The sequence below is a fragment of the Glycine soja genome, chromosome 18, assembly GCF_004193775.1.
Source record: "Glycine soja cultivar W05 chromosome 18, ASM419377v2, whole genome shotgun sequence".
NCBI classification, from domain to species: Eukaryota; Viridiplantae; Streptophyta; class Magnoliopsida; order Fabales; family Fabaceae; genus Glycine; species Glycine soja.
Window position 1 is genome coordinate 17,516,034 of NC_041019.1, and position 25,100 is coordinate 17,541,133.

A 25,100-nucleotide genomic window follows, 5' to 3' on the forward strand; every position below is an offset into this window, starting at 1 on the left:
CCTTTGATTTCTTAGAAACTTATGTTGCAGCCAGCCTTAGTGGCAACAAAGGTGGTATGTTTAACTCTCACAATTTCTTCTGATGAGGTCAAAGATGATGAAGAATATGAAGAGATTCTTGATGATATGAGAAAGGAGTGCTCCAAATTTGGTAATTTTTTATTTAGTTTGCTTGTCTCACTATGAAGTGTGAACTAATATTAATTTGCTGTGTTATTTTTTTACAACCAATTTGTAGTCCCACATTCTCATAGAGAATCAGGCCTAACTTACAGACTGAAGTCTCTATAACCTTTTTCCTCGCATGCTTGTTCATTGCATGTCTATGAAAATTTATTTGCATATTTCATTGTTTTTGTTTTCACTTTATGCAGGTACTTTGGTGAATGTTGTGATCTCACGACCACCGCCTGATGGTGAACCTGCCGTTGGATTTGGAAAGGTGTGTTGTTGACATATTCTAGAAATTACGAGTATGAACTAGTCCTGCAAACTTGCAGGTCCAAATATTTAAAATTATATGTTGTATTGTGGCATAATAATGTGATCATAATATATTTATCTCTACTCTCAGTTTAATCATGTTTTCTTGCTGCTTCTCTGTAGCAAGTAGATACCTCTGTGCTCGGGTTGCCACCCCATGAAGTAAAAAGGTCACCATATATTGCATCTATAGGGGTTTATGTATTCAAGATAGATGTTTTACTCAGGCTTCTGAAATGGAGATATCCTACACCCAACGACTTTGGATCTGAAATCATTCCTACAGTTGAGGGAAAATAATGTCCATGTAAGAGAAATTGCACTAAACATATCTCCTTTCAAATGTTTGATCTAGAAGAAGTCTTATCTTACATTTACAAGGAAATAATCACTCCTTTAATGAGGTAATAATACAAGTTGAATGTCTACTGCCGTTTTTCAAGTGTATTTTTTCACCGATTTATTTTATTTTAAAATTTATTATTAAATAGCGATCAAATTGTATTTTTAATTTATTTTATATTTAAGAATCAAATATTAAATAGTGACTGCATTAGTGACCGAATAAGATTTTAAATTAAATTTACATTTAAAATAATTAGTAATTAGCGACCGAATTGGCCACCTTGGTCCAACCAAAGTAGCAACCAAACATGCAACGACTGAATTGTAGGTACTTGTGATTAACTATTTTAGTCACTAAATAGCGATCGAAGTTCTATTGGATTGCTTAGGGCTTAGCGAGTAGGATTTTTGCGACACTCATAATTCAGTCGCTATCAGTTTTAGTGACCGAATTTGATGATTTAGAGACCAAGTTTATCGGTCGCTAAATTATGTTTTTTGTTTAGTGGAGCTGGTCACACTTTCTTTCATCTGTTATGTCTACAACTGATGAAAAAAAAAATTATTCTACATCGGTTATAAATATAATCGATGTAATCGATCGTAGGTATAACGATGTAAAAAAATACAACGGCCAAACAAGAAGCGTGATTCTACTACAGGACAAAAATAAGTATAAAGTGCCACTCAGGATGACATATCTTGTATCTTAGGTGACAAAAATAAACCATACGATGTAAATAGTTTTGAAATTAATCTATTTGTGTAAATATTTTTTTAATACCACTTTTGTAAAAAGGTCTAATATTACACTCATACAAGAAAAAAAAAACTAACTGCATTTTTTATAGTAAAGTAAAAAATGTACCCATAAATAACCGATAATCAAGTAATTAAATAGGAATTAATTATTTTGATGAAGACTTTAGTGGAGATTAGTTAATGTGATGAAGGATATTACCCTGTTAACCAGCAGATTTCTTCTAGTGAACTTATCCAATGTGTTTTGGCCAACTCACATTATGCCTATTCAAGAAGTTTCACTTTCCTAGCCGCCTCAACCAAGACTAAAATATTGAACTTTTCAATATTTGTAAACACAAAAAATATGTCTAATTCAATAATATATTTTAACATACTTTCTAATCACCACAAATTTAACATAGTGGAAATTTTGTAATAATGTTGCATAAAGACAACGACGGTCTCTATTGATGACCGTCTTCGTTCCCTGAGATAAAAGTGCCCTAGACGCGCTTGCAGCCGAAAACCATCAATCTGCTGTTGCTCCACCTTCGATGATGCCAACCCTATTCGTTTGGTGTCGGACTTGGAGTCGCAAGTGCTGGACGTGATCAGGCAGAGCCACCACGCTCTCTCCTTCGCCTGCTTCGCTTGTCGCCACGACAAGTGCTACCATTCTGTCGACGAGATCCGCAACGGCTTCCGGATCTTCTCTAATAATCTTAAACTCATCAGATCCACCAACAGGAGGTCTCTCACCAATCTTATGTTCCTCAGTCACTGAATCACTAATTCACTCTCTTCTCATCCTCACTTTGATTTTGACTGAATGTGCAATTGTAAATTCTGGACTCGCAGATTTTGCTGACTAGATTTGGGAGGAGTTCACCAGACACAAGCTTGGCGCTCCTCAGAATTGCTCTGCCACGCTCAAAGGCAACCACAGGCTCACCGATGTTGTTCTTCTTGACGAGGTAGTTTCGCCGACTCTATCTGTTACTGCTTCATTTCGTGTAATTAATGAACTTCAAACGTCAACTGAATAATGCGCATTTTGGAAAATGGGAACCTGTACAAGGGAATTGTGATTAGAATAAAATGATGTGAATATCTGATCATGTAACCGAGTAGATAGAGATTGCATTGCATAGAAGTAGAATGTGGCATTGGCATACTTGTTGTATGAGTTGTATTTCCTGCCATGCTACACAACTGGCTTTTCATATATGATTAAACCATCACTGTAGTGATTCCTTCATTTTATATGCATGGGTCATTTTAGCATATTCTTTCTTTCTTGTGTGCATGCAGAAAGACTGGAGAAAAGAAGGTATAGTCAACCATGTTAAAGATCAAGGCAACTGCAGATCTTCCTGGACATTCAGGTTGCTTTTTGAGGTTGAGAAACTGTTTGGAATGAGTAAAATATTATAATTTATCATTCTTCTAACTGCAGCACAACTGGTGCATTGGAGGCAGATTACGCACATGCCTTTGGGAAGAATATCAGTCTTTCTAAGTAGGAGCTAGTGGATTGTGTTAGTGCTTTCAATAACTTTGGCTGTAATGATGGCTTGCCATCCAAAGCCTTTGAATGCATTAAATACAATGGTGGCTGTCATACCCTAATTTCGTCCGGGGACCTTTGCTTGATGACATACAACCTTTCTTTGGTCCTTGTGAGGTGCTTGGCACCCATCATTAAGCAATTTGTGAAATTTCAGGACATGCCGGAAAACCAAAAAAATATTGATGCACAATCCGTAAGTTTCCGTGACACACCGGAAATCAAATGGAAGCATCGTTGCATAATTAGTGAGGTTCCGTAACATTCCGTAAGTCAAAAAGGGGATGATTATGTAATCCGCAAGGTTCCATAAACATTACGGAAAGAAAACAAGTATCGTTACGAAATTCGTAAGTTTCCGTAACTTTACGAAAAAAGAATCACAAAAAAAAAGCAGAGGGGGGTGTACTTAGTAAAAATAGGGGGTGCAAATAGCACTCAGGCCCACTTGGGCCCTCCAGAATATTCCTCCAGAAGGCTGTTGCTTCTGGAGGAAGCAACCTGGCTCGCCTGGGCGAGCTGAGCTTGCCTGGGCGAGCTGGGCGGCAAGCATCTCCCCTATTTTGCTATAAATAGGGGAGGAAGTGAAGAAGAAAAGGGTTCAGCCCCTTAGGCACTTCTCTCTCTTTCGAATTTGCTTGGAAAAATTGTTTCCGTGAAGAAAATCTAAGCCGAGGCGCTTCCGAAACGTTTCCGTAACGTTTTCCGTGAAGAATTTCGCAAAGGTTTCAACCGTTCTTCGACGTTCTTCATTCGTTCTTCATCGTTCTTCGATCTTCAACGGGTAAGTACCTCGAACCAAGCTTTTCGATTCATTCTATGTACCCATGGTGGTCCACATTGTGTTTTGTGTATTTCTATTCTTGTTTCATTTACTTTTTTATACCCCTTTTGACGTGCTTAAGCCATTTTACTTAAGTCATTTCTCGCTTAACTTAAAAATAAAATAAATTTCCACCGAACGTTTGAATTGTATGATCCGTAAACTTTGGTTAAGATAAATTCCGACCGTTCGGTCGTGCCGTAACCACGTTGGAAATAAAAAAAAGAGATAAAATAATAATATAATAACAAAAATATACCTTTTAGTAAAATAAAGCGAAAAATCAACCGGACATTTTCTCTTTGGGATTTCTCATTCTTAATCGAATTGACTAATAACTAAGGTGAAACTAAGGCTAAAATCAACTCGCCTAGTCAAGCTCGTCCACAAAAATAGGTTTTTGAAGTTTGTCATTTCAATTTCTTACTAAGTAAAATGGATCGTTTTTAAGGTCCAACGCCTTAAAATGATCACCTCTTAAGTAAAAAAGGAATCACTTGATAAAAAAGAACTACGTAGGTCTGATTTCCTCATCACAAATTGAGGAATACGTAGGAGCAAAAGGAAACACCCTTGTCGACCACAAAAAGAAAAAAATATAAAAAGGGTATAAAGGATATAAGAACATAAAAAGGGAACATAAAAAATCAAAGTCATGTTTGCACATTCGATTAAAGGCTGTCGTCCCTTGGGACGGACGTGTGGGGTACTAATACCTTCCCCGTGCGTAAATACAACTCCCGAACCTTTCACTTAAAAGTTCGTAGATCGCCTCTTTTCCGGTTTTTCCGACGTTTTCCTCAAATAAACGTTGGTGGCGACTCCGCGCGTATTCCTTTCGTGGAACACGCATCCCGCGAGTCACGCGTCGCCCTCCCGCCGAAGGGTAGGTTGCGACAGTTGGCGACTCCACTGGGGACTGTTTTTAGAGAGTTAGGCCATTTAATCTTGTGCAATGTTTTACCGTGACTTATCCCTTTGTTGGTTTCCCTTCATTATGTTCTTGTGTATATAAACTCTTTGTTGCTTTTAGTGTGTTTTAAAATGTATGCATGAGGTAAATATTTATTCATTTGATGCACACAAACACCAACACTATTTGCACACACTGTGAGTGAAAAAGGGCCCTATACCCGGGTTCATGGGAACATAAGGAGCGGAGGTGAATCTGTGATCATGCTAGGTCTCCGACTTGCTTGATTACAGTGAACCCTCATCTAGAGCTTTTCTCTTTGAAAACTTATTGTTGCTAGTAGTCCCTACTGCTGCAATATGTTCTTCGAAGAGAATGATACCTCTAGAAACTATCAAAAGAGATATGACTACCTTGGGGGTTATCACTAAATGCCTAGTTAGTTCTCTCCCTTATAGGTCCCTTAAATAGGGGCACGGAGCAAACACGTTGCGTGCCATTTTTCACACTGCCATGCATAAGTATCATATACCCTTTTGCTTATGTTCAGTGAATATTGTCATACTATGTACATTCCCGTATTGCGTCTTTTGCATATGCATCGCATATGGGTTCTGTCTTGATCCCCTCTGTAAACAAACCAATGGAGGGTCCGTGTCGCCTTCTTAAAAATGTATGTTGGGGCACTTTGCTACCCCTGGACGTTGTATCTAAGAAGGAGACAATTCCTCGGGCCCCCGCATCCCACCCATGAGATATCGGAGTTTTGATTTGCACCAGCTTTTGTCTCACTTTAGTAAGCATGGGAACAAATCAAACCGACAAGAGGTTCTACCAAGTCAAGGTTAAAAGCCTAGATACCACCAGCATCAAGGAATTAGGGCGGTTGATGGAACCTCTCCAAATGCAAGCTTTCCGCAAGACTTACGGAAAGATCTTAGAGTTGACCATAGCAGAGGTGTCCATAGAAGCCATAGCATCACTCACCCAATACTACGACCAGCCTTTGAGGTGCTTCACATTCGGAGATTTCCAATTAGTACCAACCATTGAAGAATTTGAGAAAATTCTAGGATGTCCTCTCGGGGGAAGAAAACCATATCTTTCCTCCGGGTGTCTCCCCTCTTTGAGCAGAATTGCAACTGTGGTCAAGGATTCAGCAAGCGGTTTGGACCGCATAAAACAGACTCAGAACGGCATAGCGGGCCTACCACGGGGGTACCTAGAAGACAAGGCGAGGGGTATGGCCAATCAAGGAGATTGGATCCCGTTTATGGATGTGTTAGCTTTGCTAATTTTTGGGGTCGTCCTCTTTCCAAACGTGGATGGTTTGGTGGACCTAGCAGCAATCAACGCTTTCCTTGCCTACCACCATAGCAAGGAAAGTCCGGTGGTAGCTGTCTTGGCAGATCTATTTGACACATTTGACCGAAGGTGCGAAAAGAGTAGCGCACGGATCATCTGTTGCTTGCCCGCCCTCTGTGTTTGGTTGGTTTCGCACTTGTTCCAACAAGACACAAGACATCCATGTCTGCTCCTGAGCCATCGCTCGTGTACTGAAAAGAGGAGAATAGATTGGGACCAGCTTTTGGCCGGGATAGGAGGTAGAACAATCAGTTAGTTCCCCCGATGGAAGGAAGGAAAAGAAGGAGTCCTTTTCTCATGTGGAAGATACCCAAACATTCCGCTGATAGGAACGAGGGGTTGTATTAACTACAATCCCGCGCTCGCTATAAGACAACTAGGGTACCCCATGAGGGGAGCACCGACGGAAGAAAGCATGTCTCCTTTCCTTGTGAGGGATTTCGGCGCACAAAATTCCAAGACTATACAAAGAATCCATAAGGCATGGGAAACCCCGTTAAGGAAAGATCAAGAACTTAGAGGCATTCGTAATGGCATCATTGGTGGCTACCATGAATGGCTGAAAGTTCATATACGAGGTTTAGATTGGCTCGCCAAGTTAAAAGTCGTCAGCGAAGAGAGTTTTGAGGCACCGGAAGAGGACGAAGAAGTCCAAGCTCTCAAAAGCGAGTTAGGAAAGGCGAAACTTGCCAAGGAGAAGTTCAAGTTGGCCGCTACACACATTCGGAAGGAGTGTGCCGGGTTACGGGAAGAGAATGCAACTACCACAAGGGCCCTTGAACAAGAGACCAAGAGGGCTCGCAAGGAAGATTATGGCCGGAATAAATTTCGCGGAGCTCTGTGGGGTAGCAATAGTGAACTCAAGCTGCGAAGGGAAGAGAGGGACCAGTCGCGAGCACATAGCATGGTTTTGAAAGAGGAGTTAGTTGCCTGTTCAAGGTCCAAAAGAAGCTTGTCTCAGCGTTTATGCGAGACGGAGACCAACATGCTAGCTATCATCGCAAAGTACCAAGAAGAGTTAGGTCTAGCCACGGCCCACGAGCATAGGATCGCGGACGAGTATGCTCAAGTATACGCGGAAAAAGAGGCTAGAGGAAGGGTGATCGACTCTTTACACCAAGAGGCAACCATGTGGATGGATCGGTTTGCTCTTACCTTAAACGGGAGTCAAGAACTTCCCCACTTGTTAGCGAGGGCCAAGGCAATGGCGGACACCTACTCCGCCCCCGAAGAGATTCATGGGCTTCTCGGCTATTGTCAGCATATGATAGACTTAATGGCCCACATAATTAGAAATCGTTAGGAAACTTGTATGGTCTCTCAGACCTTGACTAGATACGACTTTCTTTTTGAAATAAAATGAGTTGGTCCCATGTTTCTACTCCAAAAAGCTTGTGCAAATCAAATCACTCCTGCATTTCATCTCTAGCATACATTTTCTTTTTTTTCTTTACCCACTCCTCACGTTTGGTTTTTTTAGGGAAAAACACCATAACTAAACGTGCCACAAGGCATCCCTATCGCACCAGATCCAAATCTAGAACGATGGGTGATCAAGAGGAGACACAGGAACAGATGAAAGCCGACATGTCGGCTCTGAAAGAACAAATGGCCTCCATGATGGAGGCCATGTTAGGTATGAGGCAGCTCATGGAGAAGAATGCGGCCACCGCTGCCGCTGTCAGTTCGGCTGCCGAAGCAGACCCAACTCTCTTGGCAACTGCGCACCATCCTCCCTCAAACATAGTAGGACGGGGAAGGGACACACTGGGGCACGATGGCAGCCCTCACCTGGGATACAACCGAGCGGCTTACCCTTATGGATTGCCGCCCAACTACTCACCACCCGTCTTGCAAGACGATGCAGGCCATATTGCTTCTCCCGTCCTTGAAAGAGAGCCTCCTCAACAGCCCGAAGAAGGCCACAAAGACCCTCAAGACTACGCTCGAAGGGATGTCGAGTTCTATCCCCTGATCCCCGAAGGGCCGGCACCCAGTACGTTGCCTCAACCCAACATCGCGACACAACCAATAGTTTTGTCCACGGAAGGACCGCCCTCGGCAACTGAAGAAAGGAGGAAGCTCGATCTCCTTGAGGAAAGATTGAGGGCCGTGGAAGGATTTGGGGACTATCCGTTCGCAGACATGACGGATCTTTGCTTAGTACCCGACGTTGTTATCCCCCCGAAGTTCAAAGTGCCGGACTTCGACAAGTATAAAGGGATGACTTGTCCCAAAAACCATCTCAAGATGTACTGCCGCAAGATGGGCACACACTCTAACGATGAGAAGCTATTAATACACTTCTTTCAAGATAGCTTGGCCGGAGCCGCGGTAGTGTGGTACACTAATTTGGAAGCTTCCCGTATCCGTACTTGGAAGGATCTGATTACTGCCTTCCTAAGGCAATATCAGTACAATTCCGATATGGCTCCCGACCGCACTCAACTGCAGAATATGTTCAAGAAAGAGGGTGAAACCTTTAAAGAATACGCGCAGCGGTGGAGAGATTTGGCGGCACAAGTAGCTCCTCCCATGGTTGAGAGAGAGATGATCACCATGATGGTAGACACTCTGCTAGTGTTCTACTATGAGAAGCTAGTAGGTTATATGCCGTCCAACTTTGCGGACCTAGTATTCGCCGGGGAAAGAATCGAGGTAGGATTGAAAAGAGGAAAGTTTGATTACGTTTCCTCCACGAGTGCGAATGCCAAAAGAATCGGGGCAACAGGGGCAAAAAGGAAGGAAGGAGATGCCCATGCCGTCTCTTCAACACCCGCGTGGGTCAAACCCCAGCAAACACCTCATGGTACCCATCAGTACGGGCAACATCACCCGAGCTTCTCGGCTCATACTGGGAACCCCTCTAGTTCAACACCCATGCAGCCCAAGGCACCCACCCAGAGGAAAGCTCCCCAAGTTCCAACTCCAAACACGACTCGCCCGGCCGGTAATTCCAACACGACAAGGAACTTCCCTCCGAGGCCATTTCAAGAATTCACCCCACTCCCAATGACGTACGAAGACCTCTTACCATCCCTCATCACCAATCATTTGGCCGTGGTAACTCCCGGAAGGGTCCTCCAACCCCCTTTCCCAAAGTGGTATGACCCTAATGCAACTTGCAAGTACCATGGGGGTGTCCCGGGACATTCCGTTGAAAAATGTTTGGCCCTTAAATACAAGGTCCAACATTTGATGGATGCTGGATGGCTGACCTTCCAAGAGGATTGGCCCAATGTGAGAACCAACCCGCTCGCCAATCATGGAGGGGGAGCAATTAACGCCGTTGAGTCCGATAGACCGCGCAAGTCTAAACCTTTAAGGGATGTGGCAACCCCTAGGAGGTTTATCTTCGAGGCCCTACAAAAGGGAGGTGTGATTCCCCATAGTGGGTGTAAGGAGGATTCCTGTTTGCTACATTCTGGCGAGCTGCATGACATGGAGACGTGTTTGGGAGTAGAGGAGTTGTTACAGCGGATGATAGATCAAGGTCGACTGGAAGTCGGCAGGAAAAGAAGAGCAGCATCTATGCATGCAGTCCACGGATGGGAGCAGTGTTGCGAAGCCCAAACCCTTGGTGATATACTTCACTAAAAGCGCAGCTTCGCAAAAGCCCGGACACCCCTTAGTAGCCAAACCTGTTCCTTTCCCGTACCAAAATAGCCATGCAGTCCCATGGAGATATACACCTCCGAGGGAGAAGGAAGAAGAAGCCACCGACGTCAGCTCGTTGTCAGCTAAAGTAACAAATATCACGGGACTGAGTGGTGTGACCCGTAGTGGTCGTGTGTTCGCGCCTCCGGACCTACCAGTCCAACCCGCGGACGTCAAGGGAAAAGGAAAAGTGGTGGAGGAACAAGATGGCGAAGCACCCCACGCTTCGAATAAAGATATTCCGGCAAAAGGCCTCCCGGAGAAAAAGGATGGTAAAAAAGAGGTGTCGCTAGAAGAAGCCAGCGAGTTCCTCCGTATAATTCAGCAGAGCGAATTCAAGGTTATCAAACAGCTCAACAAAACCCCGGCCAGGGTCTCACTGTTGGAGTTACTTATGAACTCCGAGCCTCATTGGGCTCTGCTAGTAAAAGTTCTGAACGAGGCCCATGTGGCCCAAGATATCTCGGTAGAAGGTTTCAAAGGGCTGGTCAACAATATCACTACCAACAACTATCTTGCCTTCGCCGAAGAAGAAATCCCCGCCGAGGGGAGAGGGCATAATAAGGCTTTACACGTATCAGTCAAGTGTATGGACCATATCGTAGCCAAGGTGCTCATCGATAATGGTTCCAGTTTAAACGTGATGCCTAAGAGCACTTTGGAGAAATTACCATTCAATGCTTCCCACTTAAAGCCAAGTTCAATGGTGGTTCGTGCCTTCGACGGCACCCGCCGAGAGGTTAGGGGAGAGATCGATCTCCCAATACAAATAGGCCCCCACACCTGTCAAGTCACCTTCCAAATAATGGATATTAACCCCCCCTACAGCTGTCTGTTGGGGCGCCCGTGGATCCACTTAGTGGGAGTTGTTCCCTCTACACTCTACCAAAAGTTGAAATTCGTAGTGGAAGGGCATTTGGTCATCGTATCAGGCGAGGAAGATATCTTGGTAAGTTGCCCATCCTCTATGCCTTATGTGGAGGCCGCTGAGGAATCATTAGAAACCGCTTTCCAGTCTTTTGAGGTGGTAAGCATTTCCTCCGTGGATTCCTTCTCTGGGCATCCTTGCCTGTTCGATGCAGCAGTAATGATGGCCCGGGTTATGTTGGGGAACGGTTACCAACCCGGAATGGGTTTAGGCAAAGACAATGGCGGCATAACTAGCCTGATAAATGCCAAAGGAAATCGTGGGAAGTATGGTTTAGGCTATAAGCCCACTCAGGCGGATATGAAAAGAAGCATCGCGAGAAGGAAGGGCAGTGGTCAAAGCTCGCGTTGGAGACAAGAAAGTGAAGGAAGCCCGCCCTGCCACATAAGTAGAAGCTTTATAAGCGCGGGTCTGGGAGACAAAGGTCAAGTGGTCGTGATATGCAAAGATGATGTTCCGAGTACATTGGATTTGGTACGACCATGCCCTCCTGATTTCCAGCTGGGAAATTGGCGAGTGGAGGAACGCCCCGGCATTTACGCAACGAGCACAATGTAAACCTTTACGGTTTTAAAAGCTCTATAGTTGGGCCTAGGCTTTAGAGTTTTTCCTTTTGTTAAGGCTTTGTGTCTTTTGTTTTTGAATTTATAATACGAGGACCTTTCTTCATCTGTTCCTACGTCTCTACCTATTCTCATTCATTTGCATGTTCACTTCTTTTTCTGAAACGGCAGATCAGATGACGAGTCCCCCGAAGGTACTAATACCTGGGACCCGCTTATCGACTTCGAGCAAGAAATGAATCAAATGGAAGATGAAGGAAATGAGGATGTGGGACTTCCCCCAGAATTAGAAAGAATGGTCGCCCATGAGGACCAAGAAATGGGGCCTCATCAAGAAGAAACAGAGCTAGTAGACTTAGGAATTGGCAGTGGAAAAAGGGAAGTGAAGATAGGCACAGGTATTACCGCACCTATCCGTGAAGAATTAATAATCCTGCTAAAAGACTACCAAGACATCTTTGCTTGGTCATACCAAGATATGCCCGGTTTGAGTTCTGACATTGTACAGCACCGATTACCTCTAAATCCCGAGTGTTCCCCGGTAAAGCAGAAACTGAGAAGGATGAAGCCCAAAACATCCTTAAAGATAAAAGAAGAAGTGAAGAAGCAATTTGACGCTGGATTTCTGGCCGTCGCTCGGTATCCAGAATGGGTTGCCAACATCGTACCGGTCCCTAAGAAAGATGGGAAAGTATGAATGTATGTGGATTATCGGGACCTGAATCGGGCCAGTCCCAAGGACAATTTTCCTTTACCACACATCGATATCCTCGTAGATAACACGGCCAATTTCGCTTTATTTTCCTTCATGGACGGTTTCTCTGGTTACAATCAGATAAAGATGGCACCCGAGGATATGGAAAAGACTACTTTCGTCACCTTGTGGGGGACGTTCTGTTACAAGGTGATGTCCTTTGGACTCAAGAATGCCGGGGCAACTTATCAACGGGCCATGGTAGCTTTGTTCCATGATATGATGCATCAAGAGATCGAGGTCTACGTGGACGACATAATTGCTAAATCTAAATCCGAGGAAGAACACCTTGTCAACCTGCGGAAGTTGTTCGAAAGGCTTAAGAAATATCAATTAAGGTTGAACCCCGCTAAGTGTACCTTTGGGGTCAAATCAGGGAAATTGCTTGGTTTCATTGTAAGCCAGAAAGGGATAGAGGTAGACCCCGAAAAGGTTATCCTTGAGATGCCAGAACCCCGTACAGAGAGGCAAGTCCGAGGTTTCCTGGGACGCTTGAATTATATTGCCAGGTTCATATCGCAGCTCACCACCATTTGTGAGCCGTTGTTCAAGCTCTTACGCAAAAACCAAACTGATCGCTGGAATGAGGATTGCCAAGAAGCTTTTGGAAGGATCAAGAAGTGCCTTATGAATCCTCCCATACTTATGCCACCAGTACCTAGAAGGCCTCTCATTTTGTACATGACAATCTTGGACGAGTCAATGGGGTGTATGCTGGGGCAACATGACGAATTCGGGAAGAAAGAGCGCGCTGTTTACTACCTAAGTAAGAAGTTCACGACCTGTGAGATGAATTACTCCTTGCTCGAAAGAACGTGTTGTGCTTTAGTATGGGCATCCCATCGCCTAAGGCAGTACATGCTGAGCCATACTACCTGGTTGATATCCAAGATGGACCCGGTTAAGTACATCTTTGAAAAGCCAGCTCTCACGGGACGAATCGCCCGGTGGCAAGTCCTGCTATCCGAATTTGATATAGTCTACGTCACCCAAAAGGCGATAAAAGGAAGCGCCTTAGCAGATTATTTGGCTCAACAGCCTAACGACTATCAGCCCATGCATCCTGAGTTCCCGGATGAGGACATCATGGCCTTGTTTGAGGAAAAATTGGACGAAGATCGGGACAAATGGACCGTATGGTTTGACGGAGCGTCAAACATTCTAGGTCATGGCGTTGGGGCAGTATTGGTCTCTCCGGACAATCAATGTGTACCCTTCACAGCCAGGCTAGGATTCGACTGCACCAACAACATGGCCGAATATGAAGCATGTGCCCTAGCCGTCCAGGCAGCGATTGACTCCAATGTCAAACTACTCAAGGTGTACGGCGACTCGGCATTGGTAATCCATCAGCTGAAAGGGGAATGGGAAACTAGAGATCCCAAGCTGATACCCTACAAAGCCTATATCAAGGAATTGGCTAAGACCTTCGATGAGATCTCCTTCCATCATGTTCCCCGCGAGGAAAATCAAATGGCGGATGCACTTGCTACTTTGGCGTCTATGTTCCAGCTAACACCGCACGGGGATCTACCCTACATTGAATTTTGGTGTCGTGGCAAACCCGCGCATTGTTGCCAAGTGGAAGAGGAACAGGACGAAAAGCCTTGGTATTTCGACATCAAGCGATATGTCGTAAGCAAAGAATACCCGCCAGAGATTGCCGACAATGATAAGAGGACATTGAGAAGGTTGGCAGCCGGTTTCTTCATGAGCGGAAGCATACTGTATAAGAGAAATCACGACATGACACTCCTACGGTGTGTGGATGCCAGGGAGGCAAATCACATGATCGAGGAAGTCCATGAGGGCTCGTTTGGAACACACGCCAACGGGCATGCTATGGCCAGGAAGATCCTGAGAGCAGGTTATTACTGGCTTACCATGGAAAGTGATTGTTGTGTCCATGTGAGGAAATGCCACAAATGTCAAGCGTTCGCAGATAATGTCAATGCCCCACCACATCCTCTGAATGTCATGTCCGCTCCTTGGCCTTTCTCCATGTGGGGAATAGATGTCATCGGGGCCATTGAGTCCAAGGCCTCGAATGGTCATCGCTTCATCCTCATAGCGATAGATTATTTCACCAAGTGGGTCGAGGCGGCTTCCTACACCAGTGTCACGAGGGGTGTAGTGGTCAGGTTCATTAAGAAAGAGATCATCTGCCGATATGGTTTGCCAAGGAAGATTATCACGGACAACGACACCAACCTGAATAACAAGATGATGGGGGAAATGTGTGAGGAGTTTAAAATCCAGCATCACAATTCCACACCCTACCGGCCAAAGATGAATGGAGCCGTGGAAGCGGCCAATAAGAATATCAAAAAGATTATCCAAAAGATGACCGTGTCATACAGAGATTGGCACGAAATGCTCCCATTCGCGTTACACGGTTACCGAACTTCAGTGCGAACGTCAACTGGGGCAACACCGTTCTCATTGGTATATGGGATGGAGGTTGTGTTACCGTTTGAGGTGGAAGTCCCGTCATTAAGGATCTTGGCAGAATCCGGATTAAAGGAATCAGAGTGGGCTCAAACGCGCTATGACCAGCTCAACCTCATTGAGGGTAAGCGCTTAACGGCCATGAGTCATGGGCGCTTATACCAGAAAAGAATGAAGAATGCATTCGACAAGAAAGTACGTTTGTGCAAGTTCCATGAGGGAAATGGGCCCCGAACTACGAAGGGCCTTTTGTTGTGAAGAGGGCTTTCTCCGGAGGAGCCCTGGTGCTTACCAACATGGATGGTGAAGAGTTACCTTCACCCGTGAATTCTGATGTCGTCAAGCGATATTATGCTTAGAAGCTGGGGCAATTAAGGATGTCGCTGCATGTTCTTTATCTTTATGCGTTTTCTGGATTTCCCCCAGGGATTTCCCGTCTGCTGTATCTCTCGTTACAATCTTTCAAAGAAATGAACGTGGATTCGAGGCTTTAGTCCTCACGTTGGTTTCAAACCTTGCATTTGATTTGTGATCACCTGAGCCCTTCCGCTCAGTTCGTGGGATGCCCCAAGCGCTTAATTAAAATTGAACCTAAACCAACTTTTGCTAAGATTCGCTGCGTTTGAAAATATTCATGCATACGCATACGCATGCATATTGTTGTGGTAAGACAGGGGCAGGATCATCTTGAGCTACCTTCTGGGGTGAGGACCAAATGTGGACAGCAGAAACCAATCAAGGTAAGACAATGACACAGTCAAGATTGGCCGAACCTGGTTGTTTATTACTTGCAGGTACTTAGGAACGGATGCAAGTGGGGATGGGGTCACGACCGACTGATCGTTGCCCTTTCTCTGCGCTAGACAAGTAGAGAACGTCGCTGCAAGGCAGCCCCGTATCCTTTGTATTCGCAGTTGTCTTACTATTTGTTTGTTTTAAAAATAAGTAATCAACGCCTAACTCTAACTTAAGTAAGTTCAAGTTAAGCAAGACGCTAAACCATAAGGAAGGAGGGGGCATGGTTAATGTTCCTCTCAAAAAAAAAAAATGCAGGTTAGCTCGCCTGGCTGAGCTGAGCTCGCCTGGGCGAGCCATCCCTGCACTAAATTATAAGAATGACAAAAGGGGGGACGTTTTTGCATTCAAAAACTTCTTTTCCCCCCTTTCAAAAGCCATACCCACGAGATTGACGAGTTTGCAGCCCTAGGGTCATCATTTTTCGCATTTTTTGATTCCGTTTTGCGCCTTTGTTCATCACCAACAAGTAAGTGTTCCATCCCTAAGCTTTCTAGCTTTTCATTGGTGTATTTTGATCTCCTTTTGGTGCTCTAAATTGTGGGAATGTGCTCAAATATGTGGGGCAATTTTGGTTTGTTTTCTTGCTTGATTAGGTTGAATTGGGGGTTTGTATGGGATGGCCCTAGGCCTATAATGCATTTTGAAGCAATGGGGCATGCCACATTGTCCCCGTTCTCTTGCTATTGATGCCTAAACGCGCGCCCACCAAGTGTTCGGTGAAATTCCTCAATGGCATTAGCGCGTGACTTTTGTAAGGAAACAACCCATGGGGCATTTTGGTTTGCACATATTTTCTATTTTTTGGGACATGCATTCATTCCCGAAAAAGGCTAGAGTAATTGCCCCACATATATCCTAGGCCTAGGAACCAAAGTTTTTATGCAAAAGAACACAAGAGGAGGTGCATGTTGGGTAAAGTTACCCTTTTTGGCCATCAATCAGCTATGAGCCACGCTACAATAATTTCCCTACGCCTAGATGTTTAGGAATTTTGCTCATCATAAACGTGTAGGTTTAGAATAGGTAGCAAAATACCTTTGGCAATTTACACTTTGGGTGTAGTAGCAAAATACTTGGATGTATGTACATGTAATTTTTGGTAGTCAAAATGTCTCACAAAAAATATATATACGTTGCATGTTATGTAAAGAAAATACCTTACAAGAATACCTTTTAATTTGAATACAATTTTAGTCAGGAAAAGAAAATATACTTGAATTTGCATGCGGCTTTAGGTAGCAAAAACTTGAGTAAAGCATGAAATGTATCACCTTATTGTGTAGATAGCCAAGATTCATCACAAAGTTTGTATATGCATAAGTATTAGAAATACCGGAATGTGCACATGTGCAATTTTTGGTACCCCAAATGCTTTGAGTACGCATGTATGTAGATTTAGCCAAGGAAGTGCATGAGATGTAGGTAACAAATACACCTTGGAAGTACATATAAATAATCTAGGTAACGAAGGTGCCTTGATTGTATATGGGTGCATTTTTCTTAGTTATAAGAATGTCTTGTGCAAGTGAACGTTTGTAAAGAAGTATGCGCATAAGCTTGCTCTAAATTTACATTGATGTTTGTATTTATTGGAGGAGGTTGTATGCCATTTTTGTTTTAAGAGTAGCATCCCTTGGTAAAACTAACTTTCCAAATGTTTGCCTTCGCAGGAAATGGCCCCGAGGAAGCTTGCCTCAAAGAGGTCCAGGAAGGATAAGGCGGCCGAAGGGACTAGTTCCGCTCCTGAGTATGACAGTCACCGCTTTAGGAGCGCTGTACACCAGCAGCGCTTCGAGGCCATCAAGGGATGATCGTTTCTCCGGGAGCGATGCGTCCAGCTCAGGGACGACGAGTATACTGATTTCCAGGAGGAAATAGGGTGCCGGCGGTGGACATCATTGGTTACTCCCATGGCCAAGTTCGATCCAGAAATAGTCCTTGAGTTTTATGCCAATGCTTGGCCAACAGAGGAGGGCGTGCGTGACATGAGATCCTGGGTAAGGGGTCAGTGGATCCCGTTTGATGCCGACGCTATCAGCCAGCTCCTGGGATATTCGTTGGTGTTGGAAGAGGGCCAGGAATGCGAGTATGGCCAGAGAAGGAACCGGTCTGACGGGTTCGATGAGGAGGCCATCGCCCAACTGCTATGTACACCGGGGCAGGATTTTGCCCGAACTGCTGCAGGGAGGCGAGTGCGAATCATGCGCACCAACATGACCACCCTGACCCAGATATGGATGACGTTGCTCCTCAGCAACATCCTGCCCAGCGATCATAATTCCGACCTCCCCCTGCCGAAGTGTTAGCTGGTGTACGCCATCCTGACGCGGATGAGCATCCATGTGGCTCAGTTGATCGCTAATGCCATCTATATTTTTGCAGGTATGGCGCCTACCAGGCACCCTTTGGACCCAGATAAGTCCAACAAGGCCCTGGGATTTCCCACACTGATCACAGGACTCTGCCAGTCGTTCGGAGTCCCCGTTGCACCTACCAAGGTGATTCGGCCGCCTATCACCCGGGCTTTTATTGAGAAGTACTGTACCCAGAGACAGGCTCAGGGTGATGCTCCACAAGCCGCAGGCGCGCCACCACCACCTCATCAGGCTGGCCAGGCTGGGGCATTTGACATGGAGCAGTATTTACGACATTTGGTTCGCCAGCAGGCGGCCAACCACCGAGCACATGTACAGACCCATGATTGTCTGTACCAGATGAGCCTCAGCATGCAGAGCCAGGGCTTCGCTTTTTTTTCATGCCCTACTCCAGACCAGTTCAGGGCAGAGGTTGCATGGCCCGGAGATTGGCCCGAGGCCCAAGCAGGAGAGGCACCCCCAGAAGCTCCCGGCGATGGAGAAGAGGCCCACGAGGACGAGGAGATGGCCGATTTGCTTGACTTCTTGGGAGGGAGTGGAGATACATGACTGGGAGATCCCCAGATTCATGTTTTTCTTTCGTATTTCTTTTATCATTTATATGTTATTGTTTTGACTTGAGAGACTAATGTTTGTTTTTGTTGTTTCGATTGTCATTTGTACAGTGCATACATTTTTGTTTGGATTGTTGCGTTAGTGTTTATATATTATTACTATCGATGATGTTTGAAATTCTGGAACCGTGTAGAGTTCTTCGTTTAGGAACATCGTCCAAAAAATATATATAAAACAAACAAAAATCATGATAAAAATAAAAATAGAAAAGAAAAAAAAATGAAATGGAAAAGAGAGCAAATGAGAAAAGAAGAGAGCAAGTAAAGAAAAAGAGAGCAAATAAGGAAAAAGAAAGCAAGTAAGAAAAAAATGGGAAAAAGAGAAAAATAAGTTGTCTAGCTGAAAAACCGACATGCTTTTGAAAAGAGATGATTTCCAACTTTTCTTTGAAAAAAAAAATTCATTGATCATAACCAATTTTTGGAAAATGTGTCTACACCTGAAGGGTGAATGCTGTGAAATTTCCCCGGACGCCCGAAATGGACTCGGATGAATGCACAAATTGATAAAAGAACATATTTTGGAAACATTGGGTTGATTTAAAATAGAGGAAATGAATCCTGAGCCCTAGCATCACATGACCATAAAAATTTAACGCTTGAGTGTCCACATAGGTGCATGCATGACCAGTTTTGCATAAAATTTCCAAATCATCATTTTTGCATTTGTGTCATGGAAATAATGTGGGGCATCCCTTTTATCCTTGAACCAAACCAAACCCTGACATGTATCATGTCTAGCCATTCTACAAGTCTTGAGCCGAAATCCTGACTCACCATAATCCTTACCCTCGGAAGCAAAAAAAAGGGGAAAGAAGGAAAATTTCCAATCAAAGAGTGGGAGAAAGCAAAAAGAAAAGAAAGAAAATTCCCAATCAAAGAGTGGGAGAAAGAAAAAAAAAAGAAGAAGAAAGGGAAGAAAGTTCCCGATCAAAGAAAACAGAAGAAATATGCAGACAGGTCTTTGGACCGGACAATATCTGAACAATACAAAATTTTCACCAAATGAACAAAAAGAAGGAAAGGAAACCACGACCTAAAATGGTCTTCCCCCTTTAATTGCCAACCAAAATCTTGTGCGCTAGCGACTTTTTCGCCCCGCACTAAACAAAGACAGAAAAGGAAAAAGCCAACAAAAAAATCAAAGGCCAAAAACACACAAAAGCCGAAAAACCCATCAAAAGAACCCATTCCCAAGGGAAGTCCTATTGATCCATGATCACACATGTAATTTTTGATTTGATAGGAAATAATTTGCAAAGTTAAGTCATGACATATCTATGGTTCGGAATTAGGATAAAACACTTACCTGTGCGAGATTGATACACTTTGAGTGGATTTCTTCTATTTTTGTCGAACCCAGTGTTTCCTCTAAATGGTCATTTAGAAACGAAATGCTAACATCCAAAATCTCATTTATGGTTATGGGGGATTTCATCAACATACTCTCCTTCCCCGATAAACGCATTGTTCTTTTCACTAAAAAAAAAGCATATGCTGTTCTAATCAGTTGGAATATTTGTCTCTTTACTAACGCATGTTTGCATTTTTAGTGAAGAGACAAAAATTGGTCATTCTGCACCCTTTGTCATCCAGAGGCGGCGGGCCCGATGACATGCGGAGACAAAATTTGGTCATTCCGCACCCCTTTGTCATTCAGACACAGCCATGTCCGATGGCGCGCAGAGACAAAAATTGGTCATTCTGCACCCTTTGTCATCCAGAGGCGGCGGACCCGATGACATGCGGAGACAAAATTTGGTCATTCCGCACCCCTTTGCCATTCAGACACAGTCGTGTCCGATGGCGCGCAGAGACAAAATTTGGTCATTCTGCACCCTTTGTCATCTAGAGGCAGCGGGCCCGATGACATGCGGAGACAAAATTTGGTCATTCCGCACCCCTTTGCCATTCAGACACAGTCGTGTCCGATGGCACGCAGAGATAAAATTTGGTCATTCTGCACCCTTTGTCATCCAGAGGCGGCGGGCCCGATGACATGCGGAGACAAAATTTGGTCATTCCGCACCCCTTTGCCATTCAGACACAGTCGTGTCCGATGGCACGCAGAGACAAAATTTGGTCATTCTGCACCCTTTGTCATCCAGAGGCGGCGGGCCCGATGACATGCGGAGACAAAATTTGGTCATTCCGCACCCCTTTGCCATTCAGACATAGTCGTGTCCGATGGTACGCAGAGACAAAATTTGGTCATTCTGCACCCTTTGTCATCCAGAGGCGGCGGGCCCGATGACATGCGGAGACAAAATTTGGTCATTCCGCACCCCTTTGCCATTCAGACACAGTCGTGTCCGATGGCGCGCAGAGACAAAATTTGGTCATTCTGCACCCTTTTGTCATCTAGAGGCGGCGGGCCCGATGACACGCGGAGATTTACATTATCTTCCGCACTCACAAGATCTGTCATACTGACTTTTGGGTCACGCCGACGGGCGGAAATACCCGAGTGGTTATCCGTATAAACATTCTTTTGCTATCTGTAAGACAGAACACTTGATAGCATGTAGAGACTGACATCGTCTTCTGCACCTTTTGTTCCCTCGGGAACAACAAGTCATTTGCATGTGGAGATTTTATGGTCACCCGCGACTCTCGTCAACCGAGAGGAACAAAATTAGTGTCTTATCTTTACTTTCCTTTTATTTCCAATAAAAGACAAGTAAAGAGGGGCAACTGTCATACCCTAATTTCGTCCGGGGACCTTTGCTTGATGACATACAACCTTTCTTTGGTCCTTGTGAGGTGCTTGGCACCCATCATTAGGCAATTTGTGAAATTCCAGGACATGCCGGAAAACCAAAAAAATATTGATGCACAATCTGTAAGTTTCCGTGACACACCGGAAATCAAATGGAAGCATCGTTGCATAATTAGTGAGGTTCCGTAACATTCCGTAAGTCAAAAAGGGGATGATTATGTAATCCGCAAGGTTCCGTAAACATTACGGAAAGAAAACAAGTATCGTTACGAAATTCGTAAGTTTCCGTAACTTTACGAAAAAAGAATCACAAAAAAAAAGCAGAGGGGGTGTACTTAGTAAAAATGGGGGGTGCAAATAGCACCCAGGCCCACTTGGGCCCTCCAGAATATTCCTCCAGAAGGCTGTTGCTTCTGGAGGAAGCAACCTGGCTCGCCTGGGCGAACTGGGCGGCAAGCATCTCCCCTATTTTGCTATAAATAGGGGAGGAAGTGAAGAAGAAAAGGGTTCAGCCCCTTAGGCACTTCTCTCTCTTTCGAATTTGCTTGGAAAAATTGTTTCCGTGAAGAAAATCTAAGCCGAGGCGCTTCCGAAACGTTTCCGTAACGTTTTCCATGAAGAATTTCGCAAAGGTTTCAACCGTTCTTCGACGTTCTTCATTCGTTCTTCGATCTTCAACGGGTAAGTACCTCGAACCAAGCTTTTCGATTCATTCTATGTACCCATGGTGGTCCACATTGTGTTTTGTATATTTCTATTCTTGTTTCATTTACTTTTTTATACCCCCTTTTGACGTGCTTAAGCCATTTTACTTAAGTCATTTCTCGCTTAACTTAAAAATAAAATAAATTTCCACCGAACGTTTGAATTGTATGATCCGTAAACTTTGGTTAAGATAAATTCCGACCGTTCGGTCGTGCCGTAACCACGTTGGAAATAAAAAAAAGAGATAAAATAATAATATAATAACAAAAATATACCTTTTAGTAAAATAAAGCGGAAAATCAACCGGACATTTTCTCTTTGGGATTTCTCATTCTTAATCGAATTGACTAATAACTAAGGTGAAACTAAGGCTAAAATCAACTCGCCTAGTCAAGCTCGTCCACAAAAATAGGTTTTTGAAGTTTGTCATTTCAATTTCTTACTAAGTAAAATGGATCGTTTTTAAGGTCCAACGCCTTAAAATGATCACCTCTTAAGTAAAAAAGGAATCACTTGATAAAAAAGAACTACGTAGGTCTGATTTCCTCATCACAAATTGAGGAATACGTAGGAGCAAAGGGAAACACCCTTGTCGACCACAAAAAGAAAAAAATATAAAAAGGGTATAAAGGATATAAGAACATAAAAAGGGAACATAAAAAATCAAAGTCATGTTTGCACATTCGATTAAAGGCTGTCGTCCCTTGGGACGGACGTGTGGGGTGCTAATACCTTCCCCGTGCGTAAATACAACTCCCGAACCTTTCACTTAAAAGTTCGTAGATCGCGTCTTTTCCGGTTTTTCCGACGTTTTCCTCAAATAAACGTTGGTGGCGACTCCGTGCGTATTCCTTTCGTGGAACACGCATCCCGCGAGTCACGCGTCGCCCTCCCGCCGAAGGGTAGGTTGCGACAGTGGCCTTGACACAGAGGAAGCATATCCCTACACCGGAAAAGATGGTGTCTGCAAATTTACAGCTAAAAATGTTGTTGTTCAAGTCATTGACTCTATCAATATCACTTTGGTAATTAAACTGATCGATAGGTTTCTGCTTCTGCTTGATGTGTGTGGATAACTGTAACATTATAGTTGACTCTTGGGAGACATGGCAAAATCAGATCATTCGTACTTCAACTGCTTCTATATGTGGTTTTTCTAATGGTTTTAGTTTTGTCTTAGGTGTAGGGTGCTGAGGATGAATTGAAACAAGCGGTTGCTTTTGTTCGGCCAGTTAGTGTGGCATTTGACGTATCAAAGGACTTCCGATTCTACAATAATGGAGTTTACACTAGTACCATTTGTGGTAGCATGCATATGGTGAGTATTCTGCCAGAGAATAGCTCACCCTTCTCAATCCAGTGTTAATGCAATTTTCATAACAAAATATTTAGCTACAAGTTCAATTCATCGGTTGTTTGTGTTAAGCTTATGGTTATCTCGAATCAAAGTTGTTGTTCTCAATGCATATTTATAACTGTTGGCATCTGTAATAGATATATTTTGCATGTCGATAATTCAAATTTAAGATGTAGAGGATTAAGACACTAATTGATGGGACATTAATAAATATGAATTTGTGTGGCAGGATGTAAATCATGTTGTTCGACCCAATCAGGTACCCTATTTCTTGTTCTTTTTCAATAGTACTTTGTTGCACTGCTGGATTATGCTTGCATAACTTTTTTCTTTCTTTCTTTCTTTTTTAGTTATTTTCTTTTTAAGGAAATTATTATATGGGTTGTTGAATTTGTTGTATTAGCAAACATGTGTCAGACCCTTTAATTGTTATATGATGAACTGGATGGTCATTTGTTAATTTTATCCAATTCTTGGAAGTTGATTATGTTTGAGAAATTTGAAAGCTGAAGTCAAGTTGTCTTCTTAGGAAAATTGTGGGGGAATTGAAGGATAGATGATTGAAGGAGGCTTGAACTAGATGATTTTCAGTGAGTGTTGCGGAGAGGCATGATTGTAAAAATGAAAATTTTTAAATTATATTTGATGACATTTTCAGCATAAGAAAATGATAATGCAATTCTACAAAGTTATTTGGAATCACAAATCATTTATTTAGTTCACATAATCCTAACTCTTAAATTTTACCTTGATCATCATTGAGGACTGATGCTAATGCTAACAATATTATGCACATGACAATGTGTATCGGGATCTGTATGACTTTGTGGACTATACATATGATTAGCGAAAATTTTGTGAACCTCCCTTGGTCTTTTCTATATTACCTTGTAATTTGACAATTTCTAATTAAAAGGTGTATGATTAAATTTATTTTTCATTTGGATGTACTTTGATATAAGTTTTGCCCTTTTCATTCTTTGAGGATAGTCATCAGGGACATTCATTGCAGCGTCGAGATTTTTTGCACATTCATTGCTTAGTTAATCATTTTACGCAGTTATTTTTTTGTGTGTGATGGGGGGGGGGGTCAATGGATACCTTCATTTTTACTTCTAAAATTTTCATTAATTGGTTTATTTCTCTTTGCAATTGAATTGGTTAAATTATTACAAAAAGTCATAATTTATTTCATATTATTTTTATATCTTTCATAATTTTTATGGCCTTCTTTATATTGTTAGGAAGGCGGCAGGGGTGTTGCCACTGACTTTTTGTCCAAATAATGTTGACTGTAGTTGCAAATTTATTTGGATGTAAAGCCAAATTCTTGTTTATCTGTGAAGTAGCATTGTCCTGATTTTGATAACAAATTTGTAGAAGTTAGTTCTTGTGATGGCCTACTTTGACATGTCAAGTTTTCCTTATATGTATATGTTTTAACTCTGATTGCAGGGTGGTCCTGGTGGAAGGCCTGGTTTTGGTCGTGGTTCCGATGGTTATGGTGAACTAACTAGTTCAAACTTTCCTTCTTAAATATAATGTTATGTGCTCTAGTTTTTGAAATTTTGGCTGTCATTGGAGTTAATAGTAGTTGTTCCCCTCTCCCAATAGTTGCTCGATAATAGGTTGACAATATTGTTTCTGTTGGATGATTGATGGTTTAGAAAGTGAAAAGTCTTTATTTTTATATCAAAAAGTAACTTTATTTCTGATGGTTTATATATTGTTGCGAATTTTTAAGATAGTTAAAATTTAACATGTGACAATATTTCTAGGCCAGTTATTTAATAACCAAAATAAAAAATCCAAAAAAAGCAAAAAAAAAAAAATAATTGTCTTAGAATAATCGAAAAACTAAGGCGATTATAAGAATAACCGTTGTAGAAAGTTAAGTTCAAAAAAGTTATTTTAAGACGGTTATCTAAATAGCCGTCTTAGA

General features: G+C 43.1%; 1 pseudogene; it reads left to right on the forward strand.

The window, feature by feature from the left end:
• Positions 1-21: 21 nt before the first annotated feature.
• LOC114397028 lies at positions 22-24,694 on the forward strand (annotated as a pseudogene).
• The last annotated feature ends 406 nt before the right edge of the window (positions 24,695-25,100 follow it).